This window comes from Salmo trutta, chromosome 20 (assembly GCF_901001165.1).
Source record: "Salmo trutta chromosome 20, fSalTru1.1, whole genome shotgun sequence".
Lineage (NCBI taxonomy): Eukaryota > Metazoa > Chordata > Actinopteri > Salmoniformes > Salmonidae > Salmo > Salmo trutta.
The window spans coordinates 28,600,377-28,628,358 of NC_042976.1; the positions used below are offsets into that span (position 1 = coordinate 28,600,377).

At 42.0% G+C, this 27,982-nt stretch overlaps 1 long non-coding RNA gene across 1 annotated transcript; it reads left to right on the forward strand.

Annotated features, from left to right (window-relative positions):
• The first annotated feature begins 133 nt into the window (after positions 1–133).
• LOC115155833 (uncharacterized) lies at positions 134–27,977 on the forward strand. Its single transcript, XR_003868142.1, has 2 exons — positions 134–185; positions 27,324–27,977. It is a non-coding gene; the product is annotated as an uncharacterized LOC115155833 (long non-coding RNA).
• Positions 27,978–27,982: the final 5 nt, after the last annotated feature.

The window sequence follows — 27,982 nt, forward strand, 5'->3', positions numbered from 1 at the left end:
GTTTATTAGGTTAGCAGCACAAAGATGGAGGTTTGGATGGTGGGGGTCACAGGGCTAGAGACTCACTCTTGTTCATGTGTCCCTGCCTTTTCATAGAACCACAACGGACCGATGGAGGGACGGATGGAGGGACGGATGGAGGGACAGATGGAAGGATGGTCGGATGGATGTACCATTTGGAATTGGTAAGTGGAAAGCATACAGTTAAAGGAGAGAGACATGGTGAGGGTTATAGGGGAGAAATAGAGATGGAGACAGAGTACAGAGGAGAGACAGAGGTCTTAACCGGAGAGCCCTTTCTGAAAAACTACATGATTTCACATGTAGAAAATCATATGTTTTGCACATGTGAAATCATGTGTAACCATGTGTTTTTAGAACACTTCACATGTGATGATATTTCACATGATCACATAACGTTTTCACATGTGAAATGTCACGTGAAGTGTTCCAAAAACACGTATTTACATGTGAAATGCCACGCAATGTGTTCCAAAGAAAAGTTTTCAGATGATTTCACAGGTGAAATTCATGTGATTTTCCACATGTGCAATCATGTACAGTAGTTACACATGTGATAACATGAAACTACACTGTTAGTCATTGCTGTCAATTTTGTTGTCAATTTTAGTCATTATACTGTACATGTCTACAGTAATAGAATACGGTATATGTGTTTTTTTCTATATATTTACTGTCAATCACAAGGCACTTGGGTATTTTCTGGCCCGTCCTGCAAATTAACTTGGCATGCCTCATTTGCAATTGCATTTAAACTTATAGATTACTTTAGATGTGCTTATGGCACAAACTGTAAAATAAATGTTCCTGTAATTTTATAGTAAGTTACTGGGTACTGAGTTACGGAAAGAATAATGTAAACAATATTGAATATATTTTTGCATCTGAACTGTACATACAACAACGAACTGTATTCAGAAAGTACACAGAAATTCTAATTCATTTATTTTCAATAATGGAACATTTGGAATTTGGTTGATTTTCTGAATTGACTGTAACTTAAAAGGAATTGCTCTCAACTTTTGTTAGCACACTTGGAACGCAACCACATCTGCTATTTGAACTCACAACCTCATAGATGACAGCAACCTGAATTTCATGTTTTGCCACAGGTCTGTGGCCATGACAGAGATCGGCCACCGATTTAATGGCAATAATACATTTCTGCACTTTGCTAAAAGTTCCCCAGAATCAAGTCAATCATTGTGCACTCAACTGACAACAACGGAAGTGTACAGTACATTTGGAAATAGTCCCTGCCACATAAAACTTCCCCACAGCATGACATAGACATGGTGCCCAAGAAAGCTAAGGTAACTGAGCTAAATGACTACCGCCCCGTAGCACTCACTTCCGTCATCATGAAGTGCTTTGAGATACAGGTCAAGGACCATATCACATCCACCCTGCCTGACACACTAGACCCACTCCAATTTGCTTACCGCCCCAATAGGTCCACAGACGACGCAATCGCAATCACACTGCACACTGCCCTAACCCATCTGGACAAGAGGAATACCTATGTAAGAATGGTGTTCATCGATTACAGCTCAGCATTTAACACCATAGTACCCTCCAAACTCGTCATTAAGCTCGAGACCCTGGGTCTCGACCCCGCCCTGTGCAACTGGGTCCTGGACTTCCTGACGGGCCGCCCCCAGGTGATGAAGGTAGGTAACAACATCTCCACCACGCTGTTCCTCAACACCGGGGCCCCACAAGGGTGCGTTCTCAGCCCTCTCCTGTACTCCCTGTTCACCCACGACTGCGTGGCCATGCACGCCTCCAACTCAATCATCAAGTTTGCAGACGACACTACAGTGGTAGGCTTGATTACCAACAATGACGAGACGGCCTACAGGGAGGAGGTGAGGGCCCTCGGAGTGTGGTATCAGGAAAATAACCTCACACTCAATGTCATCAAAACGAAGGAGATGATCGTGGACTTCAGGAAACAGCAGAGGGAGCAGCCCCCTATCCACATTGACGGGACAGTAGTGGAGAGGGTGGAAAGTTTTAAGTTCCTCGGCGTACACATCACGGACAAATTGAAATGGTCCACCCACACAGACAGCGTGGTGAAGAAGGCACAGCAGCACCTCTTCAACCTCAGGAGGCTGAAGAAATTCGGCTTGTCACCAAAAACACTCACAAACTTTTACAGATGCACAATCAAGAGCACCCTGTCGGGCTGTATCACCGCCTGGTACGGCAACTGCTCCGCCCATAACCGCAAGGCTCTCCAGAGGGTAGTGAGGTCTGGACAACGCATCACCGGGGCAAATTACCTGCCCTCCAAGACACCTACACCAACCGATGTCACAGGAAGGCCAAAAAGATCATCAAGGACAACAACCACCCGAGCCACTGCCTGTTCACCCCACTATCATCCAGAAGGCGAGGTCAGTACAGGTGCATCAAAGCTGGGACCGAGAGACTGAAAAACAGTTCTATCTCAAGACAATCAGACTGTTAAACAGCCATCACTAACATTGAGTGGCTGCTGCCAACATACTGACTCAACTCTAGCCACTTTAATAATGGAAAAATTGATGTAATAAATGTATCACTAGCCACTTTAAACAATGGCACTTTATATAATGTTTACATACCCTACATTACTCATCTCATATGTATATACTGTACTCTATACCATCTACTGCATCTTGTCATCTTGATGTAATAAATGTATCACTAGCCACTTTAAACAATGCCACTTTATATAATGTTTACATACCCTACATTACTCATCTCATATGTATATACTGTACTCTATACCATCTACTGCATCTTGCCTATGCCGTTCGGCCATCACTCATTCATATATTTTTATGTACATATTCTTATTCATTCCTTTACACTTGTGTGTATAAGGTAGTTGTTGTGAAATTGTTAGGTTAGATTACTTGTTAGATATTACTGCATGGTCGGAACTAGAAGCACAAGCATTTCGCTACACTCGCATTAACATCTGCTAACCATGTGAATGTGACAAATAACATTTGTTTTGAATTTGATTTGATTTGCCAGGTTTCCTCCAGACGTTATGCTTGGCATTCAGGCCAAAGAGTTCAATCTTGGTTTCATCAGACCAGAGAATCTTGCTTCTCATGGTTTGAGTCTTTAGGTCCCTTTTGGCAAACTCCAAGCGGGATGTCATGTGCCTTTTATTGAGGAGTGGCTACCGTCTGGCCACTCTACCATAAAGGCCTGATTGGTGGAGTGCTGCAGAGATGGTTTTCCTTCTGGAAGGTTCTCCCATCCCCACAGAGGAACTCTGGATCTTGGTCAGATTGACCATCGGGTTTTGTTTTTCGCTCTGACATGCACTGTCAACTGTGGGACCTTATATAGACAGGCGCGTGCCTTTCAAAATCATGTCCAATCAATTAAATGTACCGCAGGTGGACTCCAATCAAGTTGTAGAAACATCTCAAGGATGATCAATGGAAACAGGATGCACCTGAGCTCAATTTTTAGTCTCATAGCAAACAGTTTGCATACTTATGTAAATAAGCTATTTCTGTTTTTATTTTTAATACATTTGCCCCCAAAAATAGTTTTCCTGTTTTCGCTTTGTCGTTATGGGATATTATGTGTACATTGATGAGATATCTACACTACCGTTCAAAAGTTTGGGGTCACTTAGAAATGTCCTTGTTTTTGAAAGAAAAGCAAACTTTTTGTCCATTAAAATAACATCAAATTGATCAGAAATACATTGTTAATGTTGTAAATGACTATTGTAGCTGTCACAGGCGTCGATGAACGGTGAACAAAATGCAGCGGGTATAGTGCTCATCTTTCTTCTTTATTTAGAAAAGAACACTCAAAACAAAATAAACAGACGACGAAACAGTTCCATAAGGCACACAGGCTATACAGAAAATAACCACCCACAAAAACACAGGAAAAAACAGGCTGCCTAAGTATGGCTTCCAATCAGAGACTACGAAAGACACCTGCCTCTGATTGGAAGCCATACCTGGCCACACAAGAAAAAAAAACATAGAAATAGAAAACTAGAACCAAAATCCCCTAGAACCAAAAAACCCCAAAACACACAAAACAAACACCCCCTGCCACGCCCTGACCATACTACAATTACAAATGACCCCTTTACTGGTCAGGACGTGACAGTAGCTGGAAACGGCAGATTTTTTATAGAATATCTACATAGGCGTACAGAGGCCCATTATCAGCAACCATCACTCCTGTGTTCCAATGGCACGTTGTGTTAGCTTATCCAAGTGTATCATTTTAAAAGGCTAATTAATCATTAGAAACCCTTTTGCAACAATGTTAGCACAGCTGAAAACAGTTGTTCTGGTTAAAGAAGCAACAAAACTGACCTTTTTAGACTAGTTGAATATCTGAAGCATCAGCATTTGTGGGTTTGATTACAGGCTTAAAATGGCCAGAAACAAATAACTTTCTTCTGAAACTCCTCAGTCGATTCTTGTTCTGAGATATAAAGTCTATTCCATGTGAGAAATTGCCAAGAAACTGAAGATCTGGTACAATGCTGTGTACTACTCCCTTCACAGAACAGTGCAAACTGTCTCTTACCAGAATAGAAAGAGGAGTGGGAGGCCCCAGTGCACAACTGAGCAAGAGGACAAGTACATTAGAGTGTCTAGTTTGAGAAACAGACTTGTGTGCTTTTCTTTCAAAAACAAGTGACTTTTGAACGGTAGTGTATATTTGTAATTCATTTTAGAATAAGGCTGTAACATAACAAAATGTGTAAAAGGTGAAGTGGTCTGAATACTCTCCTTTTTGTCTTCTAGCCAATACCAAACCAATCAGGTGATTGTTTGACAAAATGAAGCTTTGGACGTCATTGATCACATGCTTCTGATTAAGGGATACAGGCATCAGCACACTGTTTCAAAGTAAACTGCTTAGCAATTTCGACGCGTGCATTGTAGCTCCGGTATCAAAGATAACATTGCTACTGCCAAGGATTGCTAGTGGCATCAAGTACCCTGTAGGCTACTTGCACAGTTTTGACAGTAAATGACTGACAAGTAGTTTCCAGTTATGAAATTGCATTAAATAATTGGAAAATGCACAGCAATGTCTTTACAGTACAACTCACTACTGAACCATTCTTTGACAAAGTTTATAAAACAGACAGCATCAATAGAGGAGCTCATTTTGCATTGGCATATCCATCAAACACTTAAACTGCTATAACACTTCCATGGACGGTTGGCACAAATATGCACGTTTGACCACACACCCAAATATACTAATGAACCCTATCAGTACATTACACACCTATCAAAGAGTAGTGATTATTGTACCTTATATTAAAAATATTAGGTAAAAGAATATCCCATTATACCTACAAGGTACTGAACTGTACCATGTGAGTTCATATATGTACTTGTGAAGTGTACCTTTGAACTTTTTGTAAACCAGGGAACAACACAGTAGTATACCCTAACTAGGGTTGCAATGGAAACTTTTAAAAGTATACCAGTAAACTACAAGAATGTCGGTATCTTTTAAGGATTTAATGTAATCTATCACAAGACATCTAGTGGTCCTTTTGGTTACTTCATTTATCACAGGTGTCTGTAATTATCTCTGGGCCTCTGTGTGGTCTTATCACATGTTAAATATATATTAAATGATTAAATAGGATGATTTTCAGAGCCCCACCTGTTTCTAGCCCCCCATTTTTAGCCCAAAAAATGTTTGCATGTTATTTTGGCATTAATACGTGTCACATATCAGTTTGTAAACAATGTAAAAAGTTAATAAAGCCGCATACAAACATGGTCTCTTTTTTGCTTTCTTGAGTAAGGCAGCTGAAAAATGCAGGTGTTTCAGCCTAGCTCAGTGCTTTCTGTGGTGGTGGTGGTGGGGCAGCCAGCGGAAAATATGGATTAGCCTACACTTCCTGTCAAAAGTTTTAGAACACCTACTCATTCAAGGGTTTTTCTTTATTTTTCTATTTTCGACATGGTAGAATAATAGTGAAGACATCAAAACTATGAAATAACACATATGGAATCATGTAATAACCAAAAAGTGTTAAACAAATCAAAATGTATTTTATATTTCAGATTATTCAAATAGCCACCCTTTGCCTTGATAACAGCTTTGCACACTTGGCCTTCTCTCAACCAGCTTCACCTGGAATGCTTTTCCAACAGTCTTGAAGGAATTCCCACATGTGCTGAAAACGTGTTGGTTGCTTTTCCTTCACTCTGCGGTCCGACTTATCACAAACCACCTCAATTTGTTGAGGTCGTGGGATTGTGGAGGCCAGGTCATCTGATACAGCACTTCATCACGCTCCTTCTTGGTAAAATAGCCCTTACACAGCCTGGAGACGTGTTGGGTCATTGTCCTGTTGAAAAACAAATAATAGTCCCATTAAGCCCAAACCAGATGGGATGGCGTATCGCTGCAGAATGCTGTGGTAGCCATGCTGGTTTAGCAATGAACCCTGAGACGGGATTGCTAGCAAGGCTGGAAATTCAAAACATCAAAAATCTAATAATTTCAATTTCTCAAACAATCAACTATTTTACACCATTTAAAAGATAAACATCTCCTTAATCTAACCACATTGTTCGATTTTCAAAGAGGCTTTACGGCAAAAGCATAAAGTTAGATTATGTTAGGACAGTACATAGCCACAAAAGTACAAACATCCATTTTCAATTCAAGGTCAGGTGTCACCAAAAGCAGAAACCAGCTAAAATTATGCACCAACCTTTGACAATCTCCATCAGATGACACTCCTAGGACATTATGTTATACAATACATGCATTTTTTGTTCCATCAAGTTCATATTTATATCCAAAAACAGCATTTTACAGTAGCGGTGAAATTCAGATTTTTTTCTTCTCTGAAATGCTTCCAGTGAACAACGTTACAATTTTCAAAATTACTATTCGAAAACATTGGTAAATTATAATATTGTCATTCAAATAATTATAGTTTAACATTTCGTAAATGCTACTGTATTGCCAGATTTCAAAATAACTTTACTGGGAAATCACAAGTTGCAATAAACTGGGTGCTGTGCTAAGAACAATAGGCTAGGCTATATAGGTTAGCATCATCTTGTAACCATGTAATATCAATAATACTATTGTCAATAATCCCTTACCTTTGATTATCTTCATCCATTGGCACTTCCAGGAATCCCAGGTCCACAACAAATGTGGTTTCTTTTGACAAAGTTCATAATTGATGTCCAAATAACTCCAAGTTGTTCCATGTTGTTAGCGCTTTGGTGGCTACTAAAAAGTAGCGCGGGGGGTGTGAAGTCACGGCGAAAAGTTAAAAAAGTTACGAAAATAATCTATTTACGTTCGTTCAAACATGTCAAACGTTGTTTAGCATCAATCTTTAGAGCCATTTTTAACGTGAAACATCAGTAATGTTTCAACCCAACCTCTCCTATGTCTAGAAAAACGTTTTTGAAAAATGTCTCGTGTCTCGATTGCGCAGGTGCAGGCAATAATGGAAGTGACGACATCCCAGGGACGTCAACTTCCCTGCATTCTTATTCGATCTCTGTTAATCATAGACGCTTCAAACAACTTTATAAAGATCGCTGACATCTAGTGGAAGCCGTAGGAGTTGCGAAATGAATCAACAATGACTCAAAAAAAATAGTACAGCCACAAAATTCTTTTTTTCTCTCAGGTTTTCTCAGGTTTTTGCCTGCCATATGAGTTGTGTTATACTTACAGACACCATTCAAACAGTTTTAGAAAATTCAGAGTGTTTTCTATCCAAATCTGGTAATAATATGCATATCCTAGCTTCTGAGTTGGTGTAGGTGGCAGTTAAAAATGGGCACATATTTTTTCCAAAATTCTCAATACTGCCCCCTAGCCCGTAGAGGTTAACTGTGCCTTGAATTCTAAATAAATAAATCACTGACAGTGTCACCAGCAAAGCACCCCCACACCATAACACCTCCTCTTCCATGCTTTACGGTGGGAAACACACAGGAGGAGATCATCTTTGAGAATGCGTTCTCAGTCAACCTACCTGGTAAAATAACGGTAAACAAAAAAATATATATATATATTCAACCACTCTGCGTCTCACAAAGACATGGCGGTTGGAACCAAAAATCTCCAATTTGGACTCCAGACCAAAGGACAAATTTCCACCGGTCTAATGCCCATTGCTCGTGTATCTTGGCCCAAGCAAGTCTCTTCTTATTATTGGTGTCCTTTAGTAGTTGTTTCTTTGCAGCAATTCGGCCATGAAGGCCTGATTCACGCAGTCTCCTCTGAACAGTTGATGTTGAGCTGTGTCTGTTACTTGAACTCTGTCAAGCCTTTATTTGAGCTGCAATTTCTGAGGCTGGTAACTCAAATAAACTTATCCTCTGCAGCAGAGGTAACTCTGGGTCTTCCTTTCCTGTGGCGGTCCTCATGGGAGCCAGTTTCATCATAGCACTTGATGGTTTATGCGACTGCACTTGAAGAAACGTTCAAAGTTCTTGACATTTTCCAGATTGACTGACCTTCATGTCTTAAAGTAATGATGGACTGTTGTTTCTCTTTGCTTATTTGAGCTGTTCATGCCATAATATAGACTTGGTCTTTTACCAAATAGCGCTATATTCTGTATATCACCCCTACCTTGTCACAACACAACTGATTGGCTCAAATGCATTAAGAAGCAAAGACATTCCACAAATTCACTTTTAAGAAGGCACACCTGTTAATTGAAATGCTTTCCAGGTAACTACCTCATGAAGCTGGTTGAGAGAATGCCAAGAGTGTGCAAAGCTGTCATCAAGGCAAAGGGTGGCTATTTGAAGAATTTCAAATAGAAAATAATCTCAAATAGAATATAGAAAATATATTTTGATTTGTTTAACACTTTTTTGGTGACTACATTATTCCAATATGTGTTATTTCATAGTGTTGATGTATTCACTATTATTCTACAATGTAAAAAATAGTAAAAATAAAGAAAAACCCTTGAATGAGTAGGTGTGTTCAAACTTTTGACTGGTACTGTATATACAGCGAATCTCCATTATGACCACAGACTTGGTGTCACAGCAAGAAGTTCAGGTGGCTAGCAAGAAAGAGGTTGTCAGTTCAAATCCAAAGGGAAGTTGAGTCCTGAGTAATCAGAATACAGCTGCATACTATCCATCAACACCTTAATTTAGCTGTAAAAATACAGAACTTGTAGATTTACATCATTTTCACCTCAACTAGACAAAAACCTCCAGGTGACCATGACACAATGTTCAGAGAACGTCCTAAAAACGTAATTGGGGACATCCCTGGAACAAAACCTGCAGAGGGACATGACTGTTTAATTTGAATTAATGTCAATTATGCCTTTTAAGGTAAAATATTCTAAATTACATTTGGCACCTGGGCTTTTACATGTGCTCAAATGTTGTCATATGTAATTTCATGGCATCAAATGTAAAAATATGTATTCCCATGTTGTCACATTGTTTTCACAAGATCATGTTTTCATGTGCTCAAATGTTGTTGTGCAGTTTCATGTTATCACATGTTGAAATTCTGCATCCCAATGTTGTCACATTTATTTCAAATTAATTTCACAAGATCATGTTCTCACATGTGGTCACATGAAGTTTTATGTTTTCAAATGTTGATTCACATTGTCACGTTATCACATTAACATTACGTGATCACATGTTCACGTGAAATCCATTTGTTTTTTACTTAAGGTGTGTAATGTACACACGTTTGCTTATGTTTATTTATTTATTTTCATTTAACCTTTATTTAGCTAGGCAAGTCAGTTAAGAACAAATTCTTATTTATAATGACGGCCTACCCCAGCCAAACCCTAACCTGGACGATGCCCCTCTATGGGACTCCCAATCACGGCCGGTTTTGATACAGCCTGGAATCGAACCAGGGTCTGTAGTGATGCCTAACCAGGGGTATGAGAGTGCCTCTACTCTCACTCAGAGGTGGTGGAACAAGGGAGGAGACAGGTTAAAGAAGGATTTTCAAGCCTTGAGACAATTGAGATATGGATTGTGTATCTGTGCCATTCAGAGGGTGAAACGGCAAGACAAAATCTTTAAGTGCCTTTGAAAGGGGTATGGTAGTAGGTGCCAGGCACACAGGTTTGACTGTGTCAAGAACTGCAATGCTGCTGGGTTTTTCCCGCTCAACAGTTTCCTGTGTGTATCAAGAATGGTCCACCACCCAAAGGAAATCCAGCCAACTTGACACAACTGTTGGACGCATTGGCGTCAACATGGGCCAGCATCCCTGTGGAATATTTCCGTGTAGGTGAAAACAGCTGATGGTTAGTCTGATCCTCTGAGGTTAGATGTTTGAAAACCAAGGCATCCTGGGATACAGGACTTTCCCTCGTTGGCGGATTCACCTGACTGCTATGCACAAGACAGACATTAAACAACAGAATAACAACAACATTCTCTCTCTCTCTTTCCCTCTCTCTCATGTTTCTTCACATGCCTCCCCAGGTTCCACTCTCTCCAGCCTGCTACACTCCTAATAAATATCATCACTGTCTCATCGTGGGCCTGAACAACATGGGCCGTTCAATAAAATGTAGCCGGACTAATAACAACTTTATTGCAGTTGAAAACATGAGACATTAAAGGGATACTTTGGGATTTTGGCAATGAGGTCCTTTATCTACTTCCCCAGAGTCAGATGAACTTGTGGATACTATTTTTATGTCTCTATAGCTAGGTTTCCATCCAACTGGCGACAGATTTTCATGCAGATATTCTCAACTGGCAATAAAGGAAATATGCACATTTTCCCACCAGTGGTGTTTCCACCAAACTGACTTGTTTCAGAAAAAAACAGTTCATGATGAAGTAGTGCACACAAAATGTACTTTTTCGCATTAGTTTTTATTTACCAAATGAAAATCTATAGTTCAATGTGTTTCCATTGCATTTTCAACTCTACCAATAGTTTTGCCAAAAACTGTTGCATTAAATAGCAAATGTGCCTACACTGGTCTTGGCACATGCACTCTAGCCAACAGCTCACAGATACAGCGTGTAGGCTGTGCGAGTAGGCTAGTTTACATGATGATGATAATAATAATAATATATGGGAATTATAGCGTTTTTCAAGGACCTAAAGTCGCTTTACAACTGTAGAAAAAAACAGAAGTCAAAACAATACATCAGACTGAACAAACACATGAATTAAGAGAGCGGTGGAAGAGAAAGAGTTGATGCATCAGTGTATGGGATTGCGCGTGTGGGTTGGTAGAGGAGAAGAAGGTCTGAGAGGTAGAAATATAGAGACCGGTTTCAAGGGTGACGGTTGGGAGCTTGGTCAGTCAATAATGAGTTTATTTTGGTGATCTCATCCTTGAAAAACTGAAGGAAGGAGTTCCAGAGTTCAGTGGAGGAAGTAGAGAGGGTGTCGTCAATTGGCTAAAGTAGTTTGCTGACTGGAAGTTCTTATTGGAGCTGTTGATGATGTTGGAGAAGTAGGTGGAACTTGCAGCACTGAGCTCAGGGGTAAACCAGTGGAAGGAGAAGGAGACAGGTTTAGTTTGGAGAGGGGCCAGAGAGTTGAGGGAGACAGATAGAGCAGTTAGTTGGGCAGCTAGTTCATCAGATGAGTTGGGGCGTGACCGTGGTCAGACAGTGGGAACAGGGTAGGGAAAACATGAGTTAGGTTGAGGCCAACAGAGCATACAAGGTCAAGTATGTGTCCCTCGATGTGAGTTGGAAAATTGCCATGTTGGTTAATATCGAAACAGTCCCAAACAGCAATGAGAGTCAAGTTTTGAGTTTGATGAGTCAACATGAATATTAATATTGCCAAGCAACAGTAAGCAGGGGGAGAGTGGGACAGCAATGGTGAGTAGTTGAGATAGTTCAGACAGGAATGATTCAATAGCTTTAGGAGGACGGTACACAAGGATAGTGGTCATGGAGCAAGATGATTTGTAGGCAATGTATTCAAATGAGGAGACAGTAGGGAGAGAGTTCAGTTGTTTAGATTTTGGAGTTATACAGTACAGTGAGGCTGCCACCACGGCCAGTGGAGCGGGGGTGACACAGGTAGCCATAATCAGCGGGAGTAGCTTGGTTAAGAGAATATAAATCACCAGGTTGTTGCCAAGTTTCAGTTAGGAGGAGGAAGTCTATCTTGTTGTTCAGATATTAGATAATTGAACATGGGGGCTTTGTTGTTCATTGATCGAGTGTTGAGGAGGGGGGAGTTTATGGATAGTGGTTTATTGAAAGGGGTGTAGGCAGTCATGGTTTACAGTAAGAGATTATGGATTGGGAGCAGGGCCAGAGTGAGACCAGAGAGAGTTAATGTTGCTACCAGTAGTATAGTTGACAGACCAGTTGCGATATGAGCCACGACGCAGGTAGCAGCGTCTACGTAGGATGCATGATGATTGGGCAGGGATAAGTACATCACAGGAGAGACGATATTTATTATTCAGGCGGCAACGATCACGGGGGGAGTAGTATTTTGTCTGGAAATAACAGGGAGAGAGAAACCATATTATTCCAGGGCAGAGCGTAAACAGGAGGAACAGAGAGGAGCCATTGGACAGCTGCATGAGAGCAATTTAGATCCAATAAAACAGATAAATCCACACAGAAACCAACACGGTCGGCAAAGTAGCAAGCCAGAGCCCAACTAGCCAACTCTAAACCAGCTAGCACTAGAACCCACAGTCAAAAACACATGTGAAACACAACCTTCGCCAGCAGAGCAAAAGCAAAGAGAGAGTGGAGACTTGCTCAATGAGGTCCACCGCTGGGGCCCATACGATGGCATTGCGCTAACGCTAGTTAGTAACTTCCTTAAAACTGCACGCAGAGACATAAAAATGGTATCCATGAGTTCATCTGGCTCTGAGGAAGTAGATAAAGAGACAATTGCCCAAAATATCCCTTTAATCCCACAAAATGTTTTTAGAATCTCTGTCTTCACAGCCTCCATTCACACAAGGCGCCGTGCCAATGCTTTGGCATAAGGTAACATAATGCCAGGGGCATTGTGGTATTGAATAATGCATATATTTCTAAATAACATAATGTCAGGACCATTGTGTTATTGAATAATGTATATATAAAAAATGTAAAAACATGATATGAAAGAAGATGACAAATATGGAATTGTATCATAAATGTATGAACACACTGTCCATGGAAATGGACTACAAAAACATCATATTGTATGGTATTACATGTAAATGGTGTAGGGGATGAACTCCCCAATGCAGATGTCTACCCTTAGAGAGCAACTGATTCTAATGGAATAGATGGCTACTGTCTGAGAGAGGGAATCAGCCCCTTTCTCTCCTCATGTGGTTTAATTGCAGAGATGCATCAGATAAGTCAATAACACACTAATGAATCCACTGTTACATAGGCAAATGCAGAGCATAATTGCATTGCACACCCAGAAACTCAGCAAAGTCCATTAAAGAGATCAAAAGTAGTCGCCGAAAATTGCGTACTAAGTCACATACAGTGCCTTTGGAACGTATTCAGACCCTTTGACTTTTTTCAAATTTGTTAGGTTACAGCCTTATTGTAAAATGTATTAAATAGTTTTTTCCCCCCTCATCAATCTACACACAATTCCCCATAATGACAAAGCAAAAATAGGTTTTTAGACATTTTTGATAATTTATTAAAAATAAAAACAGAAATATCACATTTACCTAAGTATTCAGACCCTTAACTCAGTACTTGTTGAAGCACCTTTGACAGCGATTACAGCCTTGAGTCTTCTTGGGTATGACGCTACAAGCTTGGCAAACCAGTATTTGGGGAGTTTCTCCCATTCTTCTCTGCAGATCCTCTCAAGCTCTGTCAGGTTGGATGGGGAGCGTTGCTGCACAGCTATTTTCAGGTCTCTCCAAAGATGTTCGATCAGGTTCAAGTCTGGGTTCTGGCTGAGCCAGACTTGTCCCAAAGCCATTCCTGCATTGTCTTGGCTGTGTGTTTAGGGTGGTTGTCCTGTTGGAAGGTGAACCTGCGCCCCAGTCTAAGGTCCTGAGCACTCTGGAGCAGGTTTTCATCAAGGATCTCTCTCTTTTTTTATTTTTTTTAATTTCACCTTTATTTAACCAGGTAGGCTAGTTGAGAACAAGTTCTCATTTACAACTGCGACCTGGCCAATATAAAGCAAAGCAGTGCGACACAAACAACAACACAGAGTTACACATGGAATAAACAAGCGTACAGTCAATAACACAATAGAAAAAAGAAAGTCTATATACAGTGTGTGCAAATGGCGTGAGGAGGAAAGGCAATAAATAGGCCATAGGAACAAGTAATTACAATTTAGTAAATTAACACTGGAGTGAGGGTGCGGAGCTGTTGGCTGGGGTTGGGGTAGCCAGGAGGAAAGCATGGCTAGCGGTAGAGAAATGATTATTGAAATTCTCGATTATCGTGGATTTATCGGTGGTGACAGTGTTACCCAGCCTCAGTGCAGTGGGCAGCTGGGAGGAGGTGATCTTGTTCTCCATGGACTTTACAGTGTCCAAAAACGTTTTGGAGTTAGAGCTACAGGATGCAAATTTCTGTTTGAAAAAGCTAGCCTTTGCTTTCCTGACCGACTGCGTGGATTGGTTCCTGACTTCCCTGACCAGTTGCATATCGCGGGGACTATTCGATGCTATTGCAGTCCGCCACAGGATGTTTTTGTGCTGGTCGAGGGCAGTCAGGTCTGGAGGGAACCAAGGGCTATATCTGTTCTTAGTTCTGCATTTTTTGAAAGGGGCATGCTTATTTAATTGCATCCTCGACTGACGGGATGAGGTCAATATCCTTCCAGGATTCCCGGGCAGGTCGATTAGAAAGGCCTGCTCGCAGAAGTGTTTTAGGGAACGTTTGATAATGATGAGGGGTGGTCATTTGACCGCGGACCCATAGCGGATGCAGCCAATGAGGCAGTGATAGCTGAGATCCTGATTGAAAACAGCAGAGGTGTATTTGGAGGGCAAGTTGGTCAGGATAATGTCTATGAGGGTGCTCATGTTTACGGATTTGGGGTTGTACCTGGTGGGTTCCTTGATAATTTGTGTGAGATTGAGGGCATCTATCTTAGATTGTAGGACTGCCGCGGTCTTAAGCATATCCCAGTTTAGGTCACCTAACAGAACAAACTCTGAAGATAGATGAGGGGCAATCAATTCACATATGGTGTCCAGGGCACAGCTGGGAGCTGAGGGGGGTCTATAACCGGCGCCAACAGTGAGAGACTTATTTCTGGAGAGATTCATTTTTTCAATTAGAAGCTTGAACTGTTTGGGCATAGACCTGGAAAGTATGACAGAACTTTGCAAGCTATCTCTGCAGTAGATTGCAACTCCTCCCACTTTGGCAGTTCTAGCTTGATGGAAAATGTTGTAGTTGGGGATGGAAATCACAGAATTTTTGGTGGCCTTCCTAAGCCAGGATTCGGACACGGCAAGGACATCAGGTTTGGCGGAGTGTGCTTAGTCAAAAAAACTTGAGGAGGCTTCTGATGTTAACATGCATGAAACCATGCATGGTTACAGAAGTCAACAAATGAGAGTGCCTGGGGACATGCAGGGCCTGGGTTAACCTCCACATCACTCAAGGAACAGAGGAGGAGTAGGATGAGGGTACGGCTAAAGGCTATCAAAACTGGTCGTCTAGTGCGTTGGGGACAGAGAATAAAAGGAGCAGATTTCTTGGCGTGGTAGAATAGATTCAGGGCATAATGTACAGACGTTGTGACAACGTAGAAGAATAAACCCATACTATTACAGACAGAAGCAACAATGCTAGGACCAATATGTACAGACAATAGTCTAAAGATATATCTCTCCCCTCTGGTGGGGTGCGGGTACAGTGGAGGTAAACCCAGGCATTTTGTGATGATAATAGAGGATGCATCTCTGGACGTACTAGTTATGCTGGGTGAGGTCACCGTATGTGTGGGAGGTGGGACAAGGGAGGTATCTGAGGCATGTTGAGTGGGACTAGGGGCTCCGCAGTAAACTAAAACAATGATAACTATCCTAAACAACAATATACAAGGCATATTGACATTTGAGAGAGACATAAAGCGAGGCATAAAGCAATCACAGGTGGTAATTTGGAGAGCTAGCTAAGACAACAACGGGTAAGACAACAACAGCTAATCAGCTAAGACAACAACAACAGGTAAAATGGCGATGAATGGGCAGAGACGGTCAGTTAACTACAAACAGGCCCAGTTCAAGGCTGGGGCCGAAAGATAAACAAAAAATAAACAAAAACGGAGTACCGTGATTAATGAACAGTCCAGCAGATGATGTTCCGTTCATCTTTGCCTCGATCCTGACTAGTCTCCTAGTCTCCCAGTCCCTGCCGCTGAAAAACATCCCCACAGCATGATGCTGCCACCACCATGCTTCACCGTAGGGATGGTGCCAGTTTTCCTCCAGACATGACGCTTGGCATTCAGGCCAAAGTGTTCAATCTTGGTTTCATCAGAACAGAGAATCTGATTTCTCATGGTCTGAGAGTCCTTTAGGTGCCTATTGGCAAACCAAGCGGGCTGTCATGTGCCTTTTACTGAAGAGTGGCTTCCGTCGGGTCACTCTTTCATAAATGCCTGATTGGTGGAGTGCTGCAGAGATGGTTTTCCTTCTGGAAGGTTCTCCCATCTCCACAGAGGAACTCTAGAGCTCTGTCAGAGTGACCATCTGGTTCTTGTTCACCTCCCTGACCAAGGCCCTTCTCTCCTGATTGCTCAGTTTGGCCGGGCGGCCAGCTCTAGGAAGAGTCTTGGTGGTTACAAACTTCTTCCATTTAAGAATGATGGAGGGCACTGTGTGTGCGTCTTGCTATCACTCAAATGGCGAGAGGCTGAAGATCATTGGCTAGAACTCGAATTGCTCGGGGACTGGACCACATGGGGGAAAATGTAGGGAAAATGGCACAGCATAGCTTCCAGAAAAACAGTTGCTTTCAGACAAGGGAGTTCATGGAAATTTGAGGTAAAACAGTAATTCTGCTCATAGATTATGCATGTATGAACTACACATTGACACATCCAGCCTTTAAAAAATACTTAGTAGCGCCAAAGGTCCGGGGCATGTCTTTAACTATGTGATTAACTGAGTTTTAGAAGGAGTGTCCCCTCTCCTACCCATGGGCCATATCTGTTCCTCTCAGACAGACAGTCATTAACACGCAGCATTCAATTAAAATACTTGATTGGTTAATCACGCCACATGCATAACTTAGCTGTCTGGCATCTATCATCTCTCTTTTTCTCTCTCTCTCTGTTTCTATTGTTTACGACATCTCTGTTTTTCTATCGAGGCACCACAGAAGTCAAACTGAGTTCCATTGTCTGAGATGCTGAATGACGAACATTCATTAACAAATACAGTATGCATATCCCCCAATGCAATTGCATAGACACACAAACGTGCACACACACGTGCAAGCACATGTGAATGCAACCCCCCATTTTCCTCTCATGCGGCCAAAACTCAACATGGCCCGCCATAAGGCAAAATATTTGCTTTGATTGAAACAAAACACAGATATGCTACAGTTTGAGATCAAATGGTTGGCATGCAGATGCTGTATAAACGTTTCACTCGTAAAACTTGAAAAATTATTATTCACAATTGACAGTGAGAAAGTGAAGGAAGGGTTACCACAAACATTTGTGTGTAGAGGTAAAGAAACACATGCGCAGAACTTGATACAGATTTTTTGGCGCTGGAGAAGAGGCTTCCAGGGGGGCGGGACAGGCGGCAGAACAGCACGCTTACCTTTGGAACCGCAGCCACTGTCTATTTTCACTACCACTACGTCAATGTGTAATGCTTCAAACTTATGTGAATGTTCTATGTTTGTTGTATTACATTTGATCCATGAGTAACAGGGACAATCACATTTCCCCTAATGATATAAGACCTATTAACCTTATATTTGTCCCTCATCTCAAATCCAGACTAGACCACACACTTATCTATGACCGTTGCATTGATGTTAGACGAGGACACTGGAGGTGAGGTCTTAGGCTGAGACTCTTACACCATGGCTCAGTATCAGGGCCGGCCCTATCCTTTTGGGGGCCCTAAGCAAAATTTTGTTGGGGGACCCCTCACCTTACAGGTAAAACATGTTAGTGGCCCCCCTCTTGATGGCGGAGATTTTTTTTTTTAAGTTTTAGAGTTAATTTGCAATACTACACATTTTCTCATGAGACGCAGAGAAAATGATGCAGTTTCAAAGCAAGTTTGTTGCAATTCTACACATTTGCCATGGGGCAAAGAGAAAAATGTGTAGTTTTACAGCTAACATGCTGCCATAAGTCGAAGATACATTTTTGCAAACTTTTATCTAATTTCCTGCAATTCTACACATTTTGCCATATATTCTACTATTGTAACTCTCTACAGTAAGTTGAGAGCCCGAATTAGTACCTAAAAAAATTATAATTATAATAAACAGTCGCTTGTGCCACTTATGCCTGGAACAGGCCCTGCTCGGTATTATTCAATACGGATAATCCTCCTCCATTCTATAAAGGAAGGAACATACATTATTGTAAATCTCTGTTGAGAAGCTTAAACTTTACCTTACCTGTAAGTCAGTTATACAGAGAGAGTTTAACAAGTGCACAACAAATTGGTTAGTGTTACTTAGTGTACATTTTTCAGTGTAGTATTTCTAGTGTTGATTCAGGAGTTACATTAACTCTCAGTGGTGTACAATAACCTGGGTGTTGGTGTTAATAACCAGTATTGAGTGTGAGAGTGTGATTGTGTCAGTTTTACTCTGTGGACAGTGAAACGTTCCATCAAAACGACACCCATAATTATCAATCAAATCAATCAAATCAAATTTATTTATATAGCCCTTCGTATATCAGCTGAAATCTCAAAGTGCTGTACAGAAACCCAGCCTAAAACCCCAAACAGCAAGCAATGCATGTGAAAGACGCACGGTGGCTAGGAAAAACTCCCTAGGAAAAACTCCCTAGAAAGGCCAAAAACCTAGGAAGAAACCTAGAGAGGAACCAGGCTATGAGGGGTGGCCAGTCCTCTTCTGGCTGTGCCGGGTGGATATTATAACAGAACATGGTCAAGATGTTAAAATGTTCATAAATGACCAGCATGGTCAAATAATAATAATCATTGTAGTTGCCGAGGGTGCAACAAGCACGTCCGGTGAACAGGTCAGGGTTCCGTAGCCGCAGGCAGAACAGTTGAAACTGGAGCAGCAGCATGGCCAGGTGGACTGGGGACAGCAAGGAGTCATCATGCCGGGTAGTCCCGAGGCATGGTCCTAGGGCTCAGGTCCTCCGAGAGAAAGAAAGAAAGAGAGAAAGAGAGAGAGAATTAGAGAGAGCATATTTAAATTCACACAGGACACCGGATAAGACAAGAGAATACTCCAGATGAAACAGACTGACCCTAACCCCCCGGCACATAAACTACTGCAGCATAAATACTGGAGGCTGAGACAGGAGGGATCAGAAGACACTGTGGCCCCATCCGATGATACCCCCGGACAGGGCCAAACAGGCAGGATATAACCCCACCCACTTTGCCAAAGCACAGCCCCCACACCACTAGAGGGATGTCTACAACCACCAACTTACCGTCCGAAGACAAGGCCGAGTATAGCCCACAAAAATCTCCGCCATGGCACAACCCAAGGGGGGGCGCCAACCCAGACAGGAAGACCACGTCAGTGACTCAACCCACTCAAGTGACGCACCCCTCCCATGGACGGCATGGAAGAACACCAGTAAGTCAGTGACTCAGCCCCTGTAATAGGGTTAGAGGCAGAGAATCCCAGTGGAAAGAGGGGAACCGGCAAGGCAGAGACAGCAAGGGCGGTTCGTTGCTCCAGCCTTTCCGTTCACCTTCACACTCCTGGGCCAGACTACACTTAATCATAGGACCTACTGAAGAGATAAGTCTTCAGTAAAGACTTAAAAGTTGAGACTGAGTCTGCGTCTCTCACATGGGTAGGCAGACTATTCCATAAAAATGGAGCTCTATAGGAGAAAACCCTACCTCCAGCCGTTTGCTTAGAAATTCTAGGGACAATTAGGAGGCCTGCGTCTTGTGATCATAGCGTACGTATAGGTATGTACGGCAGGACCAAATCGGAAAGATAGGTAGGAGCAAGCCCATGTAATGCTTTGTAGGTTAGCAGTAAAACCTTGAATCAGCCCTTGCCTTAACAGGAAGCCAGTGTAGGGAGGCTAGCACTGGAGTAATATGATCAAATTTTTTGGTTCTAGTCAGGATTCTAGCAGCCGTATTTAGCCCTAACTGAAGTTTGTTTAGTGCTTTATCCGGAAAGTAGAGCATTGCAGTAGTCCAGCCTAGAAGTAACAAAAGCATGGATTAATTTTTCTGCGTCATTTTTGGACAGAAAGTTTCTGATTTTTGCAATGTTACGTAGATGGAAAAAAGCTGTCCTTGAAACAGTCTTGATATGTTCTTCAAAAGAGAGATCAGGGTCCAGAGTAACACCGAGGTCCTTCACAGTTTTATTTGAGACGACTGTACAACCATCCAGATTAATTGTCAGATTCAACAGAAGATCTCTTTGTTTCTTGGGACCTAGAACAAGCATCTCTGTTTTGTCCGAGTTTAAAAGTAGAAAGTTTGCAGCCATCCACTTCCTTATGTCTGAAACACAGGCTTCTCGCGAGGGCAATTTTGGAGCTTCACCATGTTTCATTGAAATGTACAGCTGTGTGTCATCCGCATAGCAGTGAAATTTAACATTATGTTTTCGAATGACATCCCCAAGAGGTAAAATATCAAGTGAAAACAATAGTGGTCCTAAATGGAACCTTGAGGAACACCGAAATGTACAATTGATTTGTCAGAGGACAAACCATTCACAGAGACAAACTGATATCTTTCCGACAGATAAGATCTAAATCAGGCCAGAACTTGTCCATGTAGACCAATTTGGGTTTCCAATCTCTCCAAAAGAATGTGGTGATCGATGGTATCAAAAGCGGCACTAAGATCTAGGAGCACGAGGACAGATGCAGAGCCTCGGTCTGACGTCATTAAAAGGTCATTTACCACCTTCACAAGTGCAGTCTCAGTGCTATGATGGGGTCTAAAACCAGACTGAAGCGTTTCGTATACATTGTTTGTCTTCAGGAAGGCAGTGAGTTGCTGTGCAACAGCTTTTTCTAAAATTTTTGAGAGGAATGGAAGATTCGATATAGGCCGATAGTTTTTTATAATTTCTGGGTCAAGATTCGGCTTTTTCAAGAGAGGCTTTATTACTGCCACTTTTAGTGAGCTTGGAACACATCCGGTGGATAGAGAGCCGTTTATTATGTTCAACATAGGAGGGCCAAGCACAGGAAGCAGCTCTTTCAGTAGTTTAGTTGGAATAGGGTCCAGTATGCAGCTTGAGGGTTTGGAGGCCATGATTATTTTCATCATTGTGTCAAGAGATATAGTACTAAAACACTTTAGTATCTCCCTTGAGCCAAGGTCCTGGCAGAGTTGTGCAGACTCAGGACAATGGAGCTTTGGAGGAATACCCAGATTTAAAGAGGAGTCCGTAATTTGCTTTCTAATGATCGTGATCTTTTCCTCAAAGAAGTTCATAAATGTATTACTGCTGAAGTGAAAGCCATACTCCATTTGCGAATGCTGCTTTTTAGTTAGCTTTGCGACAGTATCAAAAATAAATTTCGGATTGTTCTTATTTTCCTCAATTAAGTTGGAAAAATAGGATGATCGAGCAGCAGTGAGGGCTCTTCGATACTGCACGGTACTGTCTTTCCAAGCTAGTCGGAAGACTTCCAGTTTGGTGTGGCGCCATTTCCGTTCCAATTTTCTGGAAGCTTGCTTCAGAGCTCGTGTATTTTCTGTATACCAGGGAGCTAGTTTCTTATGACAGATGTTTTTAATTTTTAGGGGTGCAACTGCATCTAGGGTATTGCGCAAGGTTAAATTGAGTTCCTCGGTTAGGTGGTTAACTGATTTTTGTCCTCTGACGTCCTTGGGTAGGCAGAGGGAGTCTGGAAGGGCATCAAGGAATCTTTGGGTTGTCTGAGAATTTATAGCACGAAATTATCTTATTTCCCAGCATGCGTTACTAAAGCTAGATTTTTTTTGCGATTGTATTTAATACCTATGTTTTTGCATGTACATTTATTGATTGATTAATATTATGCTACACAAAGATCAGTTTCAAAACTGATCCAATCAGTTAGTTAGATTTATTGCACTCATTACTCAAATGGTTGTTCCAGTTTAAATGGTTTGGGTAGTCTCCTTTAATCAATATTTCTAACAGTCATGTCACATGCATGATGCAGGTCAATAAAAATTCCAACTGTTGGCTGTCCTAACTCTGGCTAGATTCTAGTAGGAACTACATATCACTTTGTAAGCCAGCATAATGTAATTTGCAGACCCGATGTGGTTTGTAAACCAACAGGTTCTTAACACTACTGTGTTGGGGGTAGAACACGGCCATCAAAGTAAGGCTTTATAATATATTTAATGTATTGTCATAAACAGTTGAATTTTTTGTCAAATTATTTGGTTATTCCAAAATGAATTACATAATTAAAAAACAATCAAAATAATAAACGATTCAAACAACTAATCAATCCAACTTAAGTTAATAAAAAGAAAATTAAAAAACTAATACCAAAAAAAACAAATGCATTCAATCAAATAACATTTAATAATCATTAGTCTGTTAATTTGATAGTTAGTTAGTTAGTCAGTCAGTCATGGTTGGTCTGGTGGAGTGGTTTGTGTTGTTGTGTTGGGGGGGGGTCTGAGCTGACAGTTGCTGGATGAATGTGGCAGTTGTGTTTTGTCGGTGCTGTGTCCAGGGTTGGTGCTGGTGTTGGGGCTGGGACCAGGATGAAAACCTGGGGGTGGGTTGGAAATTGTGCCGGTACAAGCGCTGGAAACCAGGGGTTGGTACTGGGCCTGGTGCTGGGACTGTGGGCCTGGTCTTTGGTATTTTGGTATTTTATTAGGATCCCCATTAGCTGTTGCAAAAGCAGCACCCTTCCTGGGGTCCACACAAAACATGAAACATGCCATAATAGAGATTAATAGACATTAATAGACAACAGCTCAAGGAAAGAACTACATAAATATTTATATTTATTTTTGCAAAAGGCACACATAGCCTACATATCAATACATACACAAAAATGATCTATGTCATATAGAGGAAAGCCACTGTGCCGTGAGGTGTTGCTTTATCTGTTTTTTGAAACCATGTTTTCTGTTCATTTAGATGGAACGGAGATCAATGCAATAATGGCTCTTTATAATACTGTACACTTTCTTGAATTTGTTCTGGGTTTGGGGACTGTGAAAAGACCCCTGGTGGCATGTCTGGTGGGGTAATTGTGTGAGTCAGAGCTGAGTGTAAGTTGACTATGCAAACAATTTGGGATTTTCAACACATTAATGTTTCTTATAAAAAGAAGAAGTGATGCAGTCAGTCTCTCCACAACTCTTAACTAAGCGAGACATAGTATTTATATTATATCAGCCCTCTGATTACAATGAGTAGCAAGATGTGCCACTCTGTTCTGGGCCAGCTGCAGCTTAACTAGGGCTTTCCTTGCAGCACTCAACCACACGGCTGGACAATAATCAAGATAAGACAAAATTAGATTCTGCAGGACTTGATTTTTGGAGTGTGGTGTCAAAAAGCAGAGCATCTCTTTATTACGGACAGACCTCTCCCCATATTTACAGCCATTTAATGTAAATTATGTTTTGACCATGACAGTTAACAATCCAAGGTAACGCCAAGTAATTTAGTCTCCTCAACTTGTTCAACATCCACACCATTCATTACCATATTCAGCTGAAGTCTAGAACTTAAGGAATGATTTGTACCAAATACAATGCTCTTAGTTTTAGAGATGTTCATTACCAGTTAATTACTGGCCATCCATTCCAAAACAGACTGCAACTCTTTGTTAAGGGTTTCAGTGTCTTCATTAGCTGTGGTTGCTGATGGTGATTTGGTTGAATCATCAGCATACGTGGACACACATGCTTTGTTTAATGCCAGTGGCAGGTCATTGGGAAAAACAGAAAAGAAAAGAGGCCCTAGAGAGCTGCCCTGTGGTACACCACACTTTACATGTTTGACATTAGATATGCTTCCATTAAAGAAAACCCCTTGAGTTCTATTAGATAGACAGCTCTGAATCCACAATATGGCAGAGGTTGAAAAGCCATAACACATACATTTTTTCAAGAACAGGTTATGGGTCAATAATATCAAAGGCTGCACTGAAATCTAACAGTGCTGCTCCCACAATTGTCTTATTATCAATTTATTTCAACCAGTAATTTTTGTCAGTGCAGTACATGTTGAGTGCCCTTCTCTATAAATATGCTGAAAGTCTGTTGTTAATTTGTTTAGAGAAATAGCATTGTATTTTGTCAAAAAAAATTCCAACAGTTTGCTAGAAGTTGGCAGCAAGCTTATGGATCTGCTGTTAGAACCAGTAAAGGCCGCTTTACCACTCTTGGGTACGTAATTACTTTGGCTTCCCTCCAGGCCTGAGGACAAAGACTTTCCTTTAGGCTCAGATTAAAGAAATGACAGATAGGCGTGGCTATAGAGTCACTTTCCATCTAAGTTGTCAATGCCAGGAAGTTTGTAATTATTGATCGATAACAATCATTTTTCCACCTCTCCCACAGGAACTTTACAAAATTCAAACCTGCAATGCTTTTCTTTCATTATTAGCATTTTATGCATGGATACGATGGCTCACTGTTCGTTGTTGGCATTTCCTGCCTAGCTTTGCCCACTTTGCCCACTTTGCCATCTGATTTGATGAAGGATGGAGTTGAATTTGTCTTTCTGCCCATAATTTCATTTAAAGCACTCCAATGTTTTTTTCCATCATTCTTTATATCATTGATTTTGGCTTCATAATACAGTTTATTCTTCTTTTTGTTGAGTTTAGTCAACAGCCAGTCAGATGTGCTGCCAGACTTATTAGCCACTCCCTTTTCCCCATCTTTGTCAACCATACAATTTTCAATTCCTCATCAATTCATGGAGCGTGAACAGTTCAAACAGTCAGTTTCAAAATCAAATCAAATTTATTGGTCACATACACGTGTTTAGCAGATGTTATTGCGGGTGTAAAAAAATGCTTGTGTTTCTAGCTCCGACAGTGCAGTAATATCTAACAAGTAATATCGAACAAGTTCCCAACATCTACCCAATACACGCAAATCAAAGTAAAGGAATGGAATTAAGAATATGAAAATATATTGACATGCAATGTCAGAGCGGCATAGACTAAGATACAGTGGGATAGAATAGAATACAGTATATACATACGAGATGAGTAATGCAAGATATGTAAACATTATTCATGTGACTAGTGTTCCATTTCTTAAAGTGGCCAGTGATTTCAAGTCTATGTATATAGGCAGCAGCCTCTAATGTGCTAGTGATGGCTATTTAACAGTCTGATGACCTTGAGATGGAAGCTGTTTTTCAGTCTCTCGGTCCCAGCTTTGATGCACCTGTACTGACCTCGCCTTCTGGTTGATAGTGGGATGAACAGGCAGTGCCTCGGGTGGTTGTTGTCCTTGATTATCTTTTTGGCCTTCCTGTGACATCGAGATCTGTAGGTGTCCTGGAGGGCAGGTAGTTTGCCCCTGTGATGCGTTGGGCAGACCACACCAGCCTCTGGAGAGCCCTGCGGTTGCGGGCGGTGCAGTTGCCATATCAGGCGGTGATACAGCCCAACAGGATGCTCTCAATTGTGCATCTGTAAAAGTTTGTGAGGGTTTTAGGTGCCAAGCCAAATTTCTTCAGCTGTTGCGTCTTCTTCACCACACTGTCTGTGTGGGTGGACCATTTCAGTTTGTCTGTGATATGTACGCCGAGGAACTTGAAGCTTTCCACCTTCTCCACTGCGGTCCCATCGATGTGTCTAGGGGGGGTGCTCCCTCTGCTGTTTCCTGAAGTCCACAATCATCTCCTTTTCTTTGTTGACATTGAGTGAGAGGTTATTTTCCTGGCACCACACTCCCAGAGCCCTCACCTCCTCCCTGTAGGCTTTCTCATCATTGTTGGTAATCAAGCCTACTACTGTTGTGTCATCCCCAAACTTGATGATTGAGTTGGAGGCGTGCTTGGCCACGCAGTCATGGGTGAACAGGGAGTACAGGAGGGGACTGAGCACGCACCCTTGTGGGGCCCCAGTGTTGAGGATCAGTGAAGTGGAGGTGTTGTTTTCTACCTTCACCACCTGGGGGCAGCTGGTCAGGAACTCCAGGTCCCAGTTGCACAGGGCGGGGTTCAGACCCAGGGCCTCAAGCTTAATGATGAGCTTGGAGGGTACTATGGTGTTGAATGCTGAGCTATAGTCGATGAACAGCATTCTTACATAGGTATTCCTCTTGTCTAGATGTGATAGGGCAATGTGCAACGTGATGGCGATTGCATCATCTGTGGAGATATTGGGGCGGTAAGCAAATTTAAGTGGGTCTAGGGTGACAGGTAAGGTAGAGGTGATATGATCCTTGACTAGTCTCTCAAAGCAGTTAATGATGACAGAAGTGAGTGCTATTTGGCAATAGTCCTTTAGTTCAGTTACCTTTGCTTTCTTGGGTACAGGAACAATGGTGGCCATCTTGAAGCATGTGGGGACAACAGACTGAGATAGGGAGAGATTGAATATATCCGTAAACACATCTGCCAGCTGCTGGTCTGCGCATGCTCTGAGGACACAGCTAGGGATGCCGTCTGGGCCAGCAGCCTTGCGAGGGTTAACACGCTTAAATGACATACTCACGTCGGCCACGGAGAAGGAGAGCCCAAAGTCCTTGGTAGCGGGCCGCGTCGGTGACACTGTGTTTTCCTCAAAGCGGGCGAAGAAGGTATTTCGCTTGTCCGGAAGCAAGACGTCGGTGTCTGCGACGTGGCTGGTTTCCCTTTTGTCCTCCTTGATTGTCTGTAGACCCTGGCACATACGTCTCGTGTCTAAGCTGTTGAATTTCGACTCCACTTTGTCTCTATAGTGACGTTTTGCCTGTTTGATTGCCTTGCGGAGGTAATAACTACACTGTTTGTATTCTGCCATATTCCCAGTCCTCTTGCCAAGGATAAATGCGATGGTTCGCGCTTTCAGTTCGCGCCATCTCCAGATCCAAAACATGTCCCAATACCACTCCCTATTTCCCCTGCACTCTTTTACCAACCCTGATCCCTCCACCCTAGCCCTTACTTGACAAGATCCATCCTCCCTGATTCTTACTGTCCTTGACCCCCCCACTCTAACCCCCACAGCCCCTGATCCCGCACAGCAGCCAGCCAGCCTCAGTCCAGACCACACGGACCCTCTGAACCGCCTTCACTCCTTCAATCACCCTTCATGCCACCACCGAGTCAGTGCAGGGGGCCACCAGGCAGTCAATTGGGAGGCAGGTCAAGACCCATGGACAGCCAAGAACCACCTAACAACCAAATGATCAACCCCAGACTCGGTTCCAGCTCCAACACCAGCACCAACCCTCGACACAGCATGACCAATCACAATTGCCAACCCACCCAGCAACTGCCAGCCCAGATCCTTCCCCTCCTCCAGCACAAGGACAGACAGATCGTCAACCACTCCACTAGATCAACCACTCAAGCATCAACCCCAAAACTGTAACTGGTGTGATCCATTCACAAATAAACAAACAGAAAATACTGTTTTAAATTTCACCTGAACAGTATTCTTCTATTTTTCATTTCTCTTGATTTTGATGACTTTGATTTGTCTTTTGATGTGATCCGCCTAGTTTTGTTTTAATTTGATGACTTGTTGATTTAACGTTTTGAATTAGTTATCTTTTTGATTAACATTTGAGTTCGTATTGACTTATGTACAACCAAATAAATTGACCTTTTATGTAGGAGCATGTGGAAATAAAGACTATATTATTGCAATAACCTTAACCCAA